Source organism: Diaphorina citri, unplaced genomic scaffold (genome assembly GCF_000475195.1).
Source record: "Diaphorina citri unplaced genomic scaffold, Diaci psyllid genome assembly version 1.1 scaffold3833, whole genome shotgun sequence".
In the NCBI taxonomy this organism is placed as follows: domain Eukaryota; kingdom Metazoa; phylum Arthropoda; class Insecta; order Hemiptera; family Psyllidae; genus Diaphorina; species Diaphorina citri.
In genome coordinates, this window is record NW_007381233.1 from 1 (window position 1) to 16,088 (window position 16,088).

Below are 16,088 nucleotides of genomic sequence, written 5' to 3' on the forward strand. Positions count from 1 at the left end.
GGTGCAGCTGATTACCTGTCAATATTGTGGGTACCACAGTATTACTGCATCTTTTGTAATTCTGCCTCATTTCGAATCAATCTTTTTTACGGTGGTATAATTCCGCTATTTATTCAAAGTACCCGGCTGTTCCATTATCTTAATGAAACTAAGTTTAATAATAATAATAGTGCTTATTTATACTGCTCGCATAGGACTGAAAAGTTCCTTTACTCCAGCAGTAGGCTACTACTATTATTGTGGGATCTTTTTACGGCGGTATAATTCCGCTATTTATTCAAAGTACCCGGCTGTTCCATTGTCTTAATGAAACTAAGTGTACTAAGTGCTGAAAAATCTTCAATTACATCGGGATCTCTGGTGTTCACCTGTAGATTCGTATAAGCTTAACCCGACTCGCGACTTCAAAGCTGTGTCCGCACATTGTCGACGCCGTCGATCAACGAGGTGAAGAGGTGACTCTATGTTGTCGAGGCAGTGTACGCAAATTTCCATACCTCGGCTGGGATTGAACCTTGATTGATTAAAGTATATTTGAAAAGCATTTTTTGAGGTTTTTCTTTAACATTTTTGTTTTACTTTCTGTTACAGGGAGATAAAGGAATCACTCAAACTTCCCTCTCCGTTGGCTTCAGTGAAGCTTGACCTGCTACAAGGAACATTTGGTAAGTTCTTCTAAAAGCCCATTTACACAGCTCGTTGAGATAGTTCGAATCCCCCCGGGGTCAAAACAATACCAGCAATACAGGTTTAGATAATGCTGATACTCGTAAATCAACAACAGGAAAATAATTTAATGATACAATGAGCTCGAAAGTTATGTCTGTTGTAGTTATGACATAATAGCACAAAGAAAAGCCTTATAATCTAGAATTCAGAAACCAGATTGTCTTGTAATAGCAGTATCACTTAACCTAAGTCACATGTTTACTCAAACACATTATCATAACGACGGCATTTTGTCATTGACGTCATGTCATCATGGATGAGAAAAAAATTACCAGTTTCTAATGGAAGTTTGAACTTTGAATGACTGTTGAGAATTCAGTCTCAGCTATGCAAGTTTGCAGAATGATTGAGAGACTGAGATTTACGAGTAAGTTTGCGGAATGACTGAGAACCTGAGATGGGCGTTTAATTTCAGGGTATGATTTTAAGGAATTTTTATTGACGTCATTGCTAATAAGAGAGGAAAAAAATACCAGTTTCCAATAAAATAACCGTTGAGGATTCAGCCCGCGTTGTTAAGCCATTGAACTCTATTTTATAAGCAGTAACAATAACAGATCTAATTATTAGTGAACATACTATGTACGAAGGCTAGATACTTTAGATTCTAATGAGGGGGAAAAAATGAGTGCCTGCAATATACGATTGCCTTCAGTCTACTAACAAATGCAAATAGAGATGCAATACCTCTAAATTGCACCAAAAAGGTCAAGAACTCCATGGTTTGTTGAAAGAGTTCGACTTGCTTAACACCAAACTCAAAATGCAAGTTTTAAAACTTGCATTTTGAGAAATGGTCGATGAACGTGAAATGGCAACTTTCATTTTGTTCAAGGGCGATAGTGAAAAAAAAAAACCATTATAATGACTTAATGGTGAATCAGAACAATTTTATTGTTATTATTTATTTGAAGTAGTTTTTATCAATAATAATAATACTTATAATAACTGTTCTAAAATCCAACACCAATAAAGTACGAGTAAGTATGTATAATATAAACACATCGTCGAAATCATCAATTACCTATCTACATTAATAGCTGGTATTTTGTGCGGGCTGAGATTAGGTAGGCCAAAAGTTTTTTTTCAAAATAAGATCCACAACCGCTGCACCGGCTAGAGTCCACCGGTTGATGTAACACTGGTGGATTGGTGGATATGTATAATATAAACACATCATCGAAATCATCAATTACCTATCTACATTAATAGCTGGTATTTTGTGCGGGCTGAGATTAGGTATTGCATATTCTGATGTGTATGCCGATATCCGATACCGTTTGACCTTAGGTAAATGATTTATTTGAAAAACTTCACACGTGTTTTCTGTATGTACAATGTACATATGGAATGCGTGTACGTACATACAAATACACACATGGTGAATTTTCCACATGTGGAGACAATTAAGTTATTATTATTTTATTTTATTTATTTATTTTTTTTTTCTTAGGTCTTATCTTTACCGAAAGCGAAGAGGGGTGGACAGGATAGGAGAAAGTCAGTCATTGCGAGAACAAACCTCATCTTTTTAGGATGAAATCCGCCCCGGACGGGAGTCGAACCCGCGACCTAGCACTTACAAGGCAGACGCGCTACCTTCCAAGCTAACTAGACTGACCGTTACTATGGATTGGAATTTTTGTGTTAAACGTACTTAAATGCTTGTCACAAATATCGTTCCCCAATTATTACACCTAGATAAATTTTATGACTTGACTTGCACTCGAACCACCAACCTCCATATCCAAAGTCCAACGCGTTAACTGCACCACTGAGATTGGTAACTAGGCTGGCGATGGCGGTTACCAGGTAGACGCGCTACCCTCCAAGCTAAGGCTAACTAGACTGACCGTTACTATGGATTGGAATTTTTGTGTTAAGCATACTTAAATGCTTTTCACAAATATCGTTCCCCAATTATTACACGTAGATAAATTTTATGACTTGACTTGGACTCGAACCACCAACCTCCATATCCAAAGTCCAACGCGTTAACTGCACCACTGAGATTGGTAACTAGGCTGGCGATGGCGGTTACCAGTTGAATATATGAGTTTCTGGCCCACTAAATTGACTGCTTGTTTGCTTGTTACATCTCAAAAAAGGGGAAAATGTAAAAATGCCACTAGCGAAATTAATTATCCGTGTGTTTCACTCAAATATACAATAGAGAATATATCTGCGGTTGTGTTATTACCTGCATGTTAGGTATTTTGGCAAAATCTAATGATATGTTTGTCTACCTTTATAATTACTATATTAGTGTGAGTGCGTGCACTTAAGTATGGAAATACCGCATCTCCATTTGTCAGTCCTAGTCGAAATAAACAATGTATGTTCTAAATTGCTGTAATCAGTACTAAATTGATCCCAGTTGAAGTGGACTGTACCTCTGGAAATACACAAAAAAAGGGAAAATGTAAAAATGCCACTAGCGAAATTAATTATCCGTGTGTTTCACTTACAATAGAGAATATATCTGCGGTTCTGTTATTACCTGCATGTCAGGTATTTTGGCAAAATCTAATGATATGTTTGTCTACCTTTATAATTATGTTTAAGGAAATGATTTTCAATGTGGTATGGGGATCTTCAAACCTCTACAACACCCACAGTGTGGTATGTAAATACTTACAATCAATATGCAAAATCTTACAAACAATGTAATTGTACATAATACCTCCTCGGTACGTACATAATCTTGTACATTTTACATACAAAATACATAGTACTCGAACGTCCATAAATCTGCAATTTTGTACACTTTACAATGTAAAATTCACATACTCAGATCTGGCAATTATCAATTATTTTGTACACTTTGCAATGTAAAATTCACATACTCAGATCTGGCAATTATCAATTATTTTGTACACTTTGCAATGTAAAATTCACATACTCAGATCTGGCAATTATCAATTATTTTGTACACTTTGCAATGTAAAATTCACATACTCAGATCTGGCAATTATCAATTATTTTGTACACTTTGCAATGTAAAATTCACATACTCAGATCTGGCAATTATCAATTATTTTGTACACTTTGCAATGTAAAATTCACATACTCAGATCTGGCAATTATCAATTATCCAAGTACAAATTGACAGTCATCTTGACCTCTCTAACCTTGACAATGAAAAACCAACACGTGAGGAAATGAATGCCAAAAACAACACAACTGACAACTGGTTTCCGGAAGTTCCGCTGTTTACCGACTATTTTCTGAAGTACTAAACGTCAGAATTTGCAATACTACCGAGGCCAGGTAGGAAGATATCGTGATGATACGATTTGTATTCCTCTTGTATGTTTTGGTAAAGGTGCGTCTACATTGTCGATCGACGGGGGATCTTCAAACCTCTACAACACCCACAGTGTGGTATGTAAATACTTACAATCAATATGCAAAATCTTACAAACAATGTAATTGTACATAATACCTCCTCGGTACGTACATAATCTTGTACATTTTACATACAAAATACATAGTACTCGAACGTCCATAAATCTGCATATCGTGATGATACGATTTGTATTCCTCTTGTATGTTTTGGTAAAGGTGCGTCTACATTGTCGATCGTCGTCCACAATGTCTTTTGACTACCAGTGCCGCCTCAAGCTATGAAACATTTCTCATCTAGGTTGCAGGTTCGATTGCCGTCTGGGGTGAATTTTGGCCCAAACAGATAAGGTTCGTTGCCTGAACGGCTAGCTTTCTTACATCCTGAGCTCTTTCTCTCTTCGATTTCGGGACGATAAGACCTCCAGGGTACAATCTTGTACTAATGTACTATTCACTATCTAAGTATCCAATAGGTAATAGCACACAAGGCCAACGCATAGTAACCTCTTGACCCAATAGAGATGGAAAGTACTTCAGTTTGTGCCGAATCATGTTGAGATGGTCAGGGTTGTAGACCGCGTTCCCTAGTTTATGGAACGAAGCATCGAACGAAGTAAGCTTGACTATTTTTCCTTTCATTATTTTAACGTCACTGTTTTTAAGATTATACCATGAGCCTCTATCAAACCTCTTAAAAAAGACACTTTATGTTTCTGACGGATGTCTCTAAGTTCTTACAGTTCCAGTTCCCTCTATCAAACCTCTTAGGAGGGGGATGTTCTCATTATTAAAATATTTTCATCTTCTGACAAAAATACAAAATATTTCAAGTTAATAGATAAAACGTTTTACATGATACATATTTCTGGACATGGTCTTCACTTGACTGGAGTGAAGACCATGAAGGTCAATAAATCCAGTCAAGTGAAGACCATGTCCAGAAATATGTATGATATTGTACTTGACCATTATCTCAAACTAAACAAAATTATTCGTATATCTTCTGGTTATGTAGGATCTGACTTGGTCCATTCTATGCATGCCTTGAGAAAAGTTTTCAAATACTTAGTGAATTACTTTATTTTCCGTGCTGTCATGCCCGCCAGTCACGCTCAGACCGCCTGACGGACCGCGATCTGTGAGACCGTTGGAACGTGTGTGGCGGAAAAAGCTTCAGACTCGGTCTCTCAGACGGTCTGACAGCTTTTTCCGCCACAGATTAGGTGTGTCGAGGTCTGTCAAACGGGTATGCGACAGGCATGATACTTGTTCCACAGCGTTGGAAGGACTGGGGTTTGAAAACTCTTTGGACGCCCAGAAATAATATTTAGTGAGCTTTTGCTATTTATGGAAATTTGGAAATATTCAAGTTCGAACCTTTTGTATCTACTTTTCTAATAGTTCGTCGAAGAAAAAGGAAGAACAACTAGGTAGGTACTATACTAGAGAAATGAAAAAGGAAATAACATCCGTTTCCATAAATTAAAGAAATGGAAAACTGAATATCAACTTTGAACTTACAGCTCAAAGCAGGAAGTTCAAGCTTGACAACTGCACAAACCAGTCCGGAAGGAAAGATATGAAGGATTCACGTGCCTATAACTAGAGAAATGAAAGAGGAAATAACATCCGTTTCCATAAATTAAAGAAATGGAAAACTGAATATCAAGATCAACTTTGAACTTACAGCTCAAAGCAGGAAGTTCAAGCTTGACAACTGCACAAACCAGTCCGGAAGGAAAGATATGAAGGATTCACATTGTGGCAATCCATGCAGAGAATGTGACAAGTCACCATAGAGTCGTTATTCCAGTTCTTCAAGTCAAGAGTAACGAATTGTCTGCAAGACCTTGACGATCTGCAAAACCTTGACCGTGAATCGGCAATGGAATTTTCACTTGTTTTGTTTTTATTACTTGTGTAGCCTTTATTTGTAGTGTTGGCCGTGTAGTATTTTATTCCTGGTCTCAGTGACCTAGTAAGAGTAGTAAGAATCGCGGTATACATGTTTTGCATTTTTAGGAGATTCGGGTTCAGATTTCAGAGATGCTCCTACGAAATCGGTAAAGATGTAATATTATGTCCAGATGTGAATCGATATGGTCTCATGTTAGGTACCTCTGGAAATACAGAAAAAAAAAGGGAAAATGTAAAAATGCCACTAGCGAAATTAATTATCCGTGTGTTTCACTCAAATATATATAGAGAATATATCTGCGGTTGTGTTATTACCTGCATGTTAGGTATTTTGGCAAAATCTAATGATATGTTTGTCTACCTTTATAATTATGTTTAAGGAAATTATTTTCAATGTGGTATGGGGATCTTCAAACCTCTACAACACCCACAGTGCGGTAATTTAGGATACTTACAATCAATATGCAAAATCTTACAAACAATGTAATTGTACATGATGCCTCCTCGGTACGTACATAATCTTGTACATTTTACATACAAAATACATAGTACTCGAACGTCCATAAATCTGCAATTTTGTACACTTTTGTGGTATGGGGATCTTCAAACCTCTACAACACCCACAGTGCGGTATATATAAATACTTACAATGAATATGCAAAATCTTACAAACAATGTAATTGTACATGATGCCTCCTCGGTACGTACATAATCTTGTATCTACATTTTACATACAAAATACATAGTACTCGAACGTCCATAAATCTGCAATTTTGTACACTTTACAATGTAAAATTCACATACTCAGATCTGGCAATTATCAATTATTTTGTACACTCTACAATGTAAAATTCACATACTCAGATCTGGCAATTATCAATTATCCAAGTACAAATTGACAGTCATCTTGACCTCTCTAACCTTGACAATGAAAAACCAACACGTGAGGAAATGAATGCCAAAAACAACACAACCGGTTTCCGGAAGTTCCGGTGTTTACCGACTATTTTCTGAAGTACTAAACGTCAGAATTTGCAATACTACCGAGGCCAGGTAGGGAGATATCGTGATGATACGATTTGTATTCCTCTTGTATGTTTTGGTAAAGGTGCGTTTACATTGTCGATCGACGTCCACAATGTCTTTTGATCTGGCTGAGAATGTCTTTTGATCTATCTTTTCATCTGGCTGAGGCCAGGTAGGAAGATATCGTGATGATACGATTTGTATTCCTCTTGTATGTTTTGGTAAAGGTGCGTCTACATTGTCGATCGTCGTCCACAATGTCTTTTGATCTGGCTGAGAAACCTTAAAGAGAGAGCAGACCGGTGTCTTGCTGTGGGACTATAAATAGGGACCAGAGCAGATAAACCCTAACCAGCCTGGCTAGCTGGAGGTTACAAAGGGTTTACCATGCTTCAAAAGAAAAGCACAGGTCCTCACGATGGTTGACATTAACTGCGGTTCAGGACGAACAAATTAAACATGGCTAGAGACCATCACACCGGTGTATGGCAGACACAAAAAAGATATCTTCTCTTTATTCTGCCACTACCATTCGACGAAAGCTAAAGCCGCTAAAACAACAACATCGACCTATTGTGAACGTACCTTGCTAATATTGGTCTGGTGCCTTCCATGTGTTCAAGTTCAAAGCAATAAACTTGTTATTAATCAGTACAGAATCTCCTCTTTATTCTGCCACTACCATTCGACGAAAGCTAAAGCCGCTAAAACAACAACAACGACCTAGTGTGAAAGTACCTTGCTAATATTGGTCTGGTGCCTTCCATGTGTTCAAGTTCAAAGCAATAAACTTGTTATTAATCAGTACAGAATCTCTGTAATTTGTAAGTCGGTCAGTTCTAAAAGTTTCACCATTCGATTCGGCGTGAAAAATCCCATGGGATCAACTATTCACATGCTTACTTGTTAATCAACGAAGTAAACTCTATTTAATTTAGACCGGGTGGCGCTTTGAACTCTTGATGTTCGCGGTCCTCCCGGCACACTAATCTGTTTCGGGTAAAGTTGGTCCGGGGGGAAATCGAACCCGTGAACTAGTGCTTACAAGGCGGGCGTGCTACCGTTCAAGCTAACTAAGCTGGCTCAATTGTATACCATGAAACTCTATTTAATTTAGACTGGGTGGCGCTTTGAACTCTTGACGTTCGCGGGCCTCCCGGCACACTTAATCTGTTTCGGGTAAAGTTGGTCCGGGGGAGAATCGAACCCGTGAATTCTAGTTCAAGGCAGGCGTGCTACCGTTCAAGCTAACTATGTTGGCTGAATGGAGGATTAAGGTTTAATATAACGTCACTGTATAACTGATAAGGTCTTTTTTTTTTAAAAAAAAAAAGAGGTTTGCCAGAGGGAACTGTAACTGCTATGGTCCTATCGTCCCGAACTCGAAGAGAGAAGGAAGACAGGATAGGAGAAAGCCAGCCGTTCCGAGAACGAACATTATCTCATCAGGATAAAATCCGCCCCGGGCGGCGTGGTATGGGGATCTTCAAACCTCTACAACACCCACAGTGTGGTATATAAATAGGTACTTACATTGAATATGCAAAATCTTACAAACAATTTAATTGTACATAATACCTCCTCGGTACGTACATAATCTTGTACATTTTACATACAAAATACATAGTACTCGAACGTCCATAAATTTGCAATTTTGTACTCTTTACAATGTAAAATTTACATACTCAGATCTGGCAATTATCAATTATTTTGTACACTTTGCAATGTAAAATTCACATACTCAGATCTGGCAATTATCAATTATCCAAGTACAAATTGGCAGTCATCTTGTGGCAGGCAGGCAGTGACCTCTCTAACCTTGACAATGAAAAACCAACACGTGAGGAAATGAATGCCAAAAACAACACAACTGGTTTCCGGAAGTTCCGGTGTTTACCGACTATTTTCTGAAGTACTAAACGTCAGAATTTGCAATACTAACGAGGCCAGGTAGGAAGATATCGTGATGATACGATTTGTATTCCTCTTGTATGTTTTGGTAAAGGTGCGTCTACATTGTCGATCGACGTCCACAATGTCTTTTGATCTGGCTGAGAATGTCTTTTGATCTGGTTGAGAAACCTTAAAGAGAGAGCAGACCGGTGTCTTGCTGTGGGACTATAAATAGGGATCAGAGCAGATAAACCCTAACCAGCCTGGCTAGCTGGAAGTTACAAAGGGTTTATCATGCTTCAAAAGAAAAGCACAGGTGCTCACGATGGTTGACTGCGGTTCAGGACGAACAAATTAAACATGGCTAGAGACCATCACACCGGTGTATGGCAGACACAAAAAAGATATCTATCTTCTCTTTATTCTGCCACTACCATTCGACGAAAGCTAAAGCCGCTAAAACAACAACAACGTCCTAGTGTGAACGTACCTTGCTAATATTGGTCTGGTGCCTTCCATGTGTTCAAGTTCAAAGCAATAAACTTGTTATTAATCAGTACAGAATCTCTGTAATTTTTGGTAATGTGGATATTCTGGTGCCTTCCATGTTTCAAGTTCAAACCTATAAAGATTCAATGATAATGAGCGATAACTTTTTATCGCCAATTGAAATTCGTTCATATACGTGACAAGGCTAAGGTGAAGTCCGCTTCCCACTATCCATTTGAAGCCGGTTAAAGTCGCAGATGGAAGTGATTATGAATCTATTTGAAAAGAAAAATGGATCAACTGTTCAAAAAAAGTCATGATACATTTTGAGACCAAGGAAATTATACTATTTCTTATTTCGGTTAAAGTCGCAGATGGAAGTGATTCTGAATCTATTTGAAAAGAAAAATGGATCAACTGTTCAAAAAAAGTCATGATACATTTTGAGACCAAGGAAATTATACTATTTCTTATTATTTTCACCTTGGAAAACTTTTTTTTGTGTATTAATTAAGTTGATATTTAGAAGACAAAGTTTAACTGTGCTTGAACTTTGCTTGTTTCCGGAGGAAGAAACGAAGTTTTTTAAGTATCATAAGGAAAGTAATGTTTTATACATAGCTAAAGAAACATAGCAAAGGTTGAGTGCGAAGGGCATCCACTCTTGAAACTTTTGTAGCCAAAACCAAATATCAGCCCAAAGCAATCACCCTAGGGCTAATTTAGAGGCTAAGAAAAATTGCCGACCCCGTCTGGGAAAACACGGGAAAAGGAGAAGAAAAGGAAGAAGAATGTGTTATACATATTTGTATGTATGTATTTTTAATCTGTCCAATCTAAACTGTTAGTATAATGGAACAACTTGTTCTAAGCTGACAGTCTAATAAAGCACTACTTATACTTATAATCTACCATGCCCTCTTAGAAGAAGAATGTGTTATACATATTTGTATGTATGTATTTTTAATCTGTCCATTCTAAACTGTTAGTATAATGGAACAACTTGTTCTAAGCTGACAGTCTAATAAAGCACTACTTATACTTATAATCTACCATGCCCTCTTTTATCTAATCTGTCATTCCCTCTCTGTTTCCTTCCCCAGACGTGTTCCCAGCACAATGAACACCCCGGACCCCACAGCCCCAGACCAACACACGGTCCCTATTCATGCAACTTGCCCCAAACTCAGCGGCTTGATCCGACGTCCTCCCATTGATATTGAATTCCAAGATTTGACATACACCGTGCCCCAAGGTCGATCAGGTAAGACTCGAGTTAAAATGCCCGACAGGTACGGTCAGACTGACTGACAGACCGCAGACGGTCCGAGCGTGAATTGCGGGCATAAGAAGTGTTATATTTCGAGTCAAAAGTTTCGAAACTCAACCTTATTTTGGAAAGGTGTAGAATAGACAAGCCATTTCGGACTGTACTCAACCTCGTAAAGGCAATTGAGCTGATTGAAAGCCCAGCGGAAAGGCAAAGCATAAAAGCCTGCTATGACCTTACCAATGTGATACTTAGATATGACTTTAGAAAGTACCGAATTAATACATATATTTCGAGTCAAAACTCAACCTTATTTTGGAAAGGTGCAGAATAGACAAGCCATTTCCGACTGTACTCAACCTCGTAAAGACAATTGAGCTGATTGAAAGCCCAGCGGAAAGGCAAAGCATAAAAGCCTGCTATGACCTTACCAATGTGATACTTAAGGTACCTTTACACTGGGGCAACCTAACCTAGCAACAGGCAACAGCGACCTGCGGCGGATTGCTTGTTGCTGGTTGCCTGTGACGTACGGTCAGACTGTCTGATGGACCGCAGACGGTCCGAGCGTGAATTGCGGGCATAAAAAGTGTTATATTTCGAGTCAAAAGTCTCGAACCTCAACCTTATTTTGGAAAGGTGCAGAATAGACAAGCCATTTCCGACTGTACTCAACCTCGTAAAGACAATTGAGCTGATTGAAAACCCAGCGGAAAGGCAAAGCATAAAAGCCTGCTATGACCTTACCAATGTGATACTTAGATATGACTTTAGAAAGTACCGAATTAATACAGCTAACGATAACAAGGGGAATCCAAAACTTCTAATTCTGAGAAAACTCCTGTATTAGATCACAAGATTACTACAGTGAGTAATTAATAGATAATTATAATTGATTGACTGATCCAAATATGTATACAGGTGGGCGATTTTTTCCTATGAAGTGTATCTATGAATTCTAATGACGTAATTGTAATTGAAACTATGTATCTGTGACGTCTTTCTCAGATATTTAAGTTTGCAAGATCTCTGAGATGGGCGTTAATTTCAGAGCAAGATTTTTAAGTGGTTTTCATTGACGTCATGTCATCATGGATGAGAGAAAAAAAATTACCAGTTTCTAATGCAAGTTTGAACTTTGAATGACTGTTGAGAATTCAGTCTCAGCTATGCAAGTTTGCAGAATGATTGAGAGACTGGATTTACGAGTAAGTTTGCGGAATGACTGAGAACCTGAGATGGGCGTTTAATTTCAGGGCATGATTTTAAGGTTTCTTTTGACGTCATTGCTAATAAGAGAGGAAAAAAATACCAGTTTCCAATAAAATAACTGTTGAGGATTCAGCCCGCGTTGTTGAGCCATTGAACTCTATTTTATAAGCAGTAACAGACCTAATTATTAGTGAACATACCATGTACGAAGGCTAGATACCTTAGATTCTAATGAGGGGGAAAAAATGAGTGCCTGCAATATAAGATTGCCTTCAGTCTACTAATAAATGCAAATAGAGATGCAATACCTCTAGATTGCACCAAGAAGGTCAATAACTCCATGGTTTGTTGAAAGAGTTCGACTTGCTTAACACCAAACTCAAAATGCAAGTTTTCAACTTGCATTTTGAGAAATGGTCGATGAACGTGAAATGGCAACTTTCATTTTGTTCAAGGGCGAAGGTTCCAACTATTCGTATATCTTCTGGTTATGTAGGATCTGACTTGTGCCGTTCTATGGATGCCTTGAGAAAAGTTTTCAAATACTTAGTGAATAGATCAGTTGCGCTTACTTGGGTGATGTTTCAAAGTCATAGAGCAGGAAAAATGAGGACCAATGGAATTTTTCTTTTTCTTCTAATTAATACATCATCTTAGTCTAAGGATCTTACAAGGCACTCAAATATCCTGTAGAATTTTGTGAAGAATAAACCAATTTTTTGACATGTAAATATTCTAGCTTCCAAAAATACGAATTTTTGCAGACCATTTTTGTGTCTCATTTTCACAATTATGTAATTCACTTTTCCCTGTTCAGAAAATGAAAGCAATGTTTCTCGAATGTTCAATGTAGCTTGCGCCATTACTACGCCGTATTTAATAAGTTAAAAACTTATTAGTGAATAAGGTAAACGTGGGGCTTCACACACATGGCTTAGTTTTGAACTTAATATGAAGTGCAAAGTATACTTCCCCAAGTGATACAAAGCTCGCCTTTGACCTGAATAAAGTTTAATTAAAGTCGCAAAGTAACACAAAGAATTTTCCTCAATTTGTACCGCGAATTTTTGTTGGAACAACGCAACGTCCTAATCTTAAATCGCACGAGAGGAGCTGAAGCTAATCAAAATGTCAGCGACTGACCTACAACCAATATAATAATCTCGAGGAAAATAACTTGTTTTTAAAGTTGAAAAGGCCTCCTCACAACTTTTCAGGGATAGAACATCATTACCAAATGCTTCCTTTTCATATCAGACCTTTTTCAACTAGTAACCCAATCACGGGTCGCTACACACTCATGTTACTTAAATATTCTTAAAAAAGAAAGAAAAATGTCCTCATGAGGCTGACTGTGACATGGACACTGACGGACAAACACGACACCTAACTTGAAGGTACTGGGTCTTGGCATTAACTTGAAGGTACTGGGACTTGACACTAACTTGAAGGTACTGGGACTTGACGCTAACTTCTCCAAGTTATCCTGCTATCTGTAGGACCTAATTCAGACGAATGGTGTCTTTCCCATTGCAAGATAACAGAAAGGAACATAATATCTGCTTCGGTAGAAGCAGAACTGGTATCCTCAAACAAGAAGGAATACCAGGCTTTTGCCGATGTTCATTCGCTCTTGGCTCCCGCTATTTTCTTAAATTTTGGCCACAATCCTGTCCTCCTCTTCGCTTTCGGGAAGATGAGACCTTCGCTGTTACAGATCATAAACAGGGAGGCATATCAGGCTTTTGCTACTGGTTATACTATTCATTCGCTCGGCACTCCTCATGTTCTGAATCCCCATGACGGCATGGTTGACCACGAAATTTCATTTACAAATCTACATGCTAGGGGTAAAAGACTGAGTCCGGTGTGATCTTTTAAGCTGATAAGCCCGATAGCGCACACAATCAGGATTTAAAAACAATCATAGCAAACTCAATTGCTTCCTTAATCAGAAACAACGAAGCGACCCTCATTTCAAACATTCGGCGAACTACGAGTTAGGTCTCTTCTGATGGCCTAATGACCCATCACGAATTTAATTTATTCGAATGAACGAATAATGAGGTTCATACCAGCACGGATTCGATGCCAACACATTGTCATGAATGAATGCAGCGGGATAGACAACCTATGAAGTGTCGTGAGTAGCTGATCGGCCTATTTACTGTGTTACATCGGTCAGTAGACTCATTGGAATTGACAATAAAGAAATTGGAAATGCAATTTCTTTGTGTTATAATGTCACAATTTTTAGTTCTCACTGCATAAGCATAGTACGATTTTCCAAATATGTATCTCAATAATCCTAAAGGTGTGTTCAAACATAGTCGACCACGTCGATGTCGACTGAAACCGTACACTGCCTTGGGATTGGATGCCAACACATTGTCATGAATGAATGCAGCGAGATAGACAACCTATGAAGTGTCGTGAGTAGCTGATCGGCCTATTTACAGTGTTACATCGGTCAGTAGACTCATTGGAATTCACAATAAAGAAATTGGAAATGCAATTTCTTTGTGTTATAATGTCACAATTTTCGGTGCTCACTGCATAAGCATAGTATGATTTTCCAAATATGTATTTCAATAATCTTAAAGGTGTGTTCAAACATGGTCGACCACGTCAATGTCGACTGAAACCGTACACTGCCTGGACAACATAGATTCACCTCGTCGATCGACGGTCGTCTATGTGTGGCCACAGCTTAACACCCAGGTACTGGGACTTGACACTAACTTGAAGGTACTGGGAACCTCAAAGGTCTCAGTGCTGTGGGGTTGCCGCTACGACACAATTAAATTTTCCTAAGGTCTGTCCGACCCCACCTTACCAGTTGGCTAAAGGATTAAAAAAACTCCACTCTGCCGGGAAATTAAAATTGAGACAAGATAAGACTTCTCCTCTGTACAGACCTAGTCAAGCTTAGTAGAATCCGAAGATTACTATCATCATTGGACACAGTTAAAGTTAATTTTGATCGGAATATTTTGAAGTATGCAAATCAGAGAGAACATAATTATGTAGTTTATGTCATTAAAACCGACTGGTGATGTTGTTTTTAATGATGTTCAATGTTTTACTCATTAATTGCACCCCTCACCGAAATGATAGCATGATCTTTCATCTTGTTGGAACCTTGAAATTATTCCGTTTAATAAATCATTCAGTCTGTTGCAAATTGGATTTTTTTTTTTTTCTGCTCGTTTTTTTTCTGCTCTATGTACCTATAGATGAAGGTTGAAACTTTGGTCAGCAAGAGCAATTATTTCAAATAATACCATTTAAAGTGTTGTATTAATTCCACACCTCACCGAAATAATAGCATGATCTTTCATCTTGTTGGAACCTTGAAATTATTCCGTTTAATAAATCATTCAGTCTGTTGCAAATTGCGATTTTTTTCCCCCTGTTCGTTTTTTTCTGCTCTATGTACCTATAGATGAAGGTTGAAACTTTGGTCAGCAAGAGCAATTATTTCAAATAATACCATTTAAAGTGTTGAAGAGATGATTAGAGGATAAATGACGTTTACGATGACGTAATTTTGTTCATTTTGTAAATGACGGAAAACAGACCAAATGGATGAGTTTTCTGTCAATCAATCTCTACCACAATAATAGATAAAGACTTGTGCTCAGACTATCTGAGAGACAGTTGGCGTTTGTGGCAGAAAAAGCTTCCGACTTCTAGTCTCTCCGACTTTCTGAAGGCCGAAGTCGGAAGCTTTTTCCGACGGTCTAATGCCGGCCACTCACCCTCGGACGGTCTGACAGACCTTACTCTGACTTTAGTAACCGGCTTTACGTCTACTGGCAGTCTGCAGTTACTTTAGAAGTAAATGAGCTAATACTAAGTGGTGTTATGGTTAGAGTGGTGGACTGCGGGAAGTTGGTAGTTCAACTCCTGTGAAAGTCGTAAAATTTACCGGTGAAATAATTGTAGAATGAATTTCTTGACAAGCATTGATTCAAATAATGAATCGTCCAAAGATTTTAATTCCTTTTGTAAACCGAGGCACTGAGGGTTGGAACAGTTTAATAGAACGATGACTTGATGAGTGTTTAAAATTCAGACACAGTTAAAGTTAATTTTGATCGGAATATTTTGAAGTATGCAAATCAGAGAGAACATAATTATGTAGTTTATGTCATTAAAACCGACTGGTGATGTTGTTTTTAATGATGTTCAATGTTTTACT

General features: G+C 38.1%; 1 long non-coding RNA gene across 1 annotated transcript; it reads left to right on the plus strand.

Moving 5' to 3' along the window:
• The first annotated feature begins 553 nt into the window (after window positions 1-553).
• Window positions 554-10,655, plus strand: LOC113472082. Its single transcript, XR_003394547.1, has 2 exons — window positions 554-665; window positions 10,506-10,655. It is a non-coding gene; the product is annotated as an uncharacterized LOC113472082 (long non-coding RNA).
• Window positions 10,656-16,088: the final 5,433 nt, after the last annotated feature.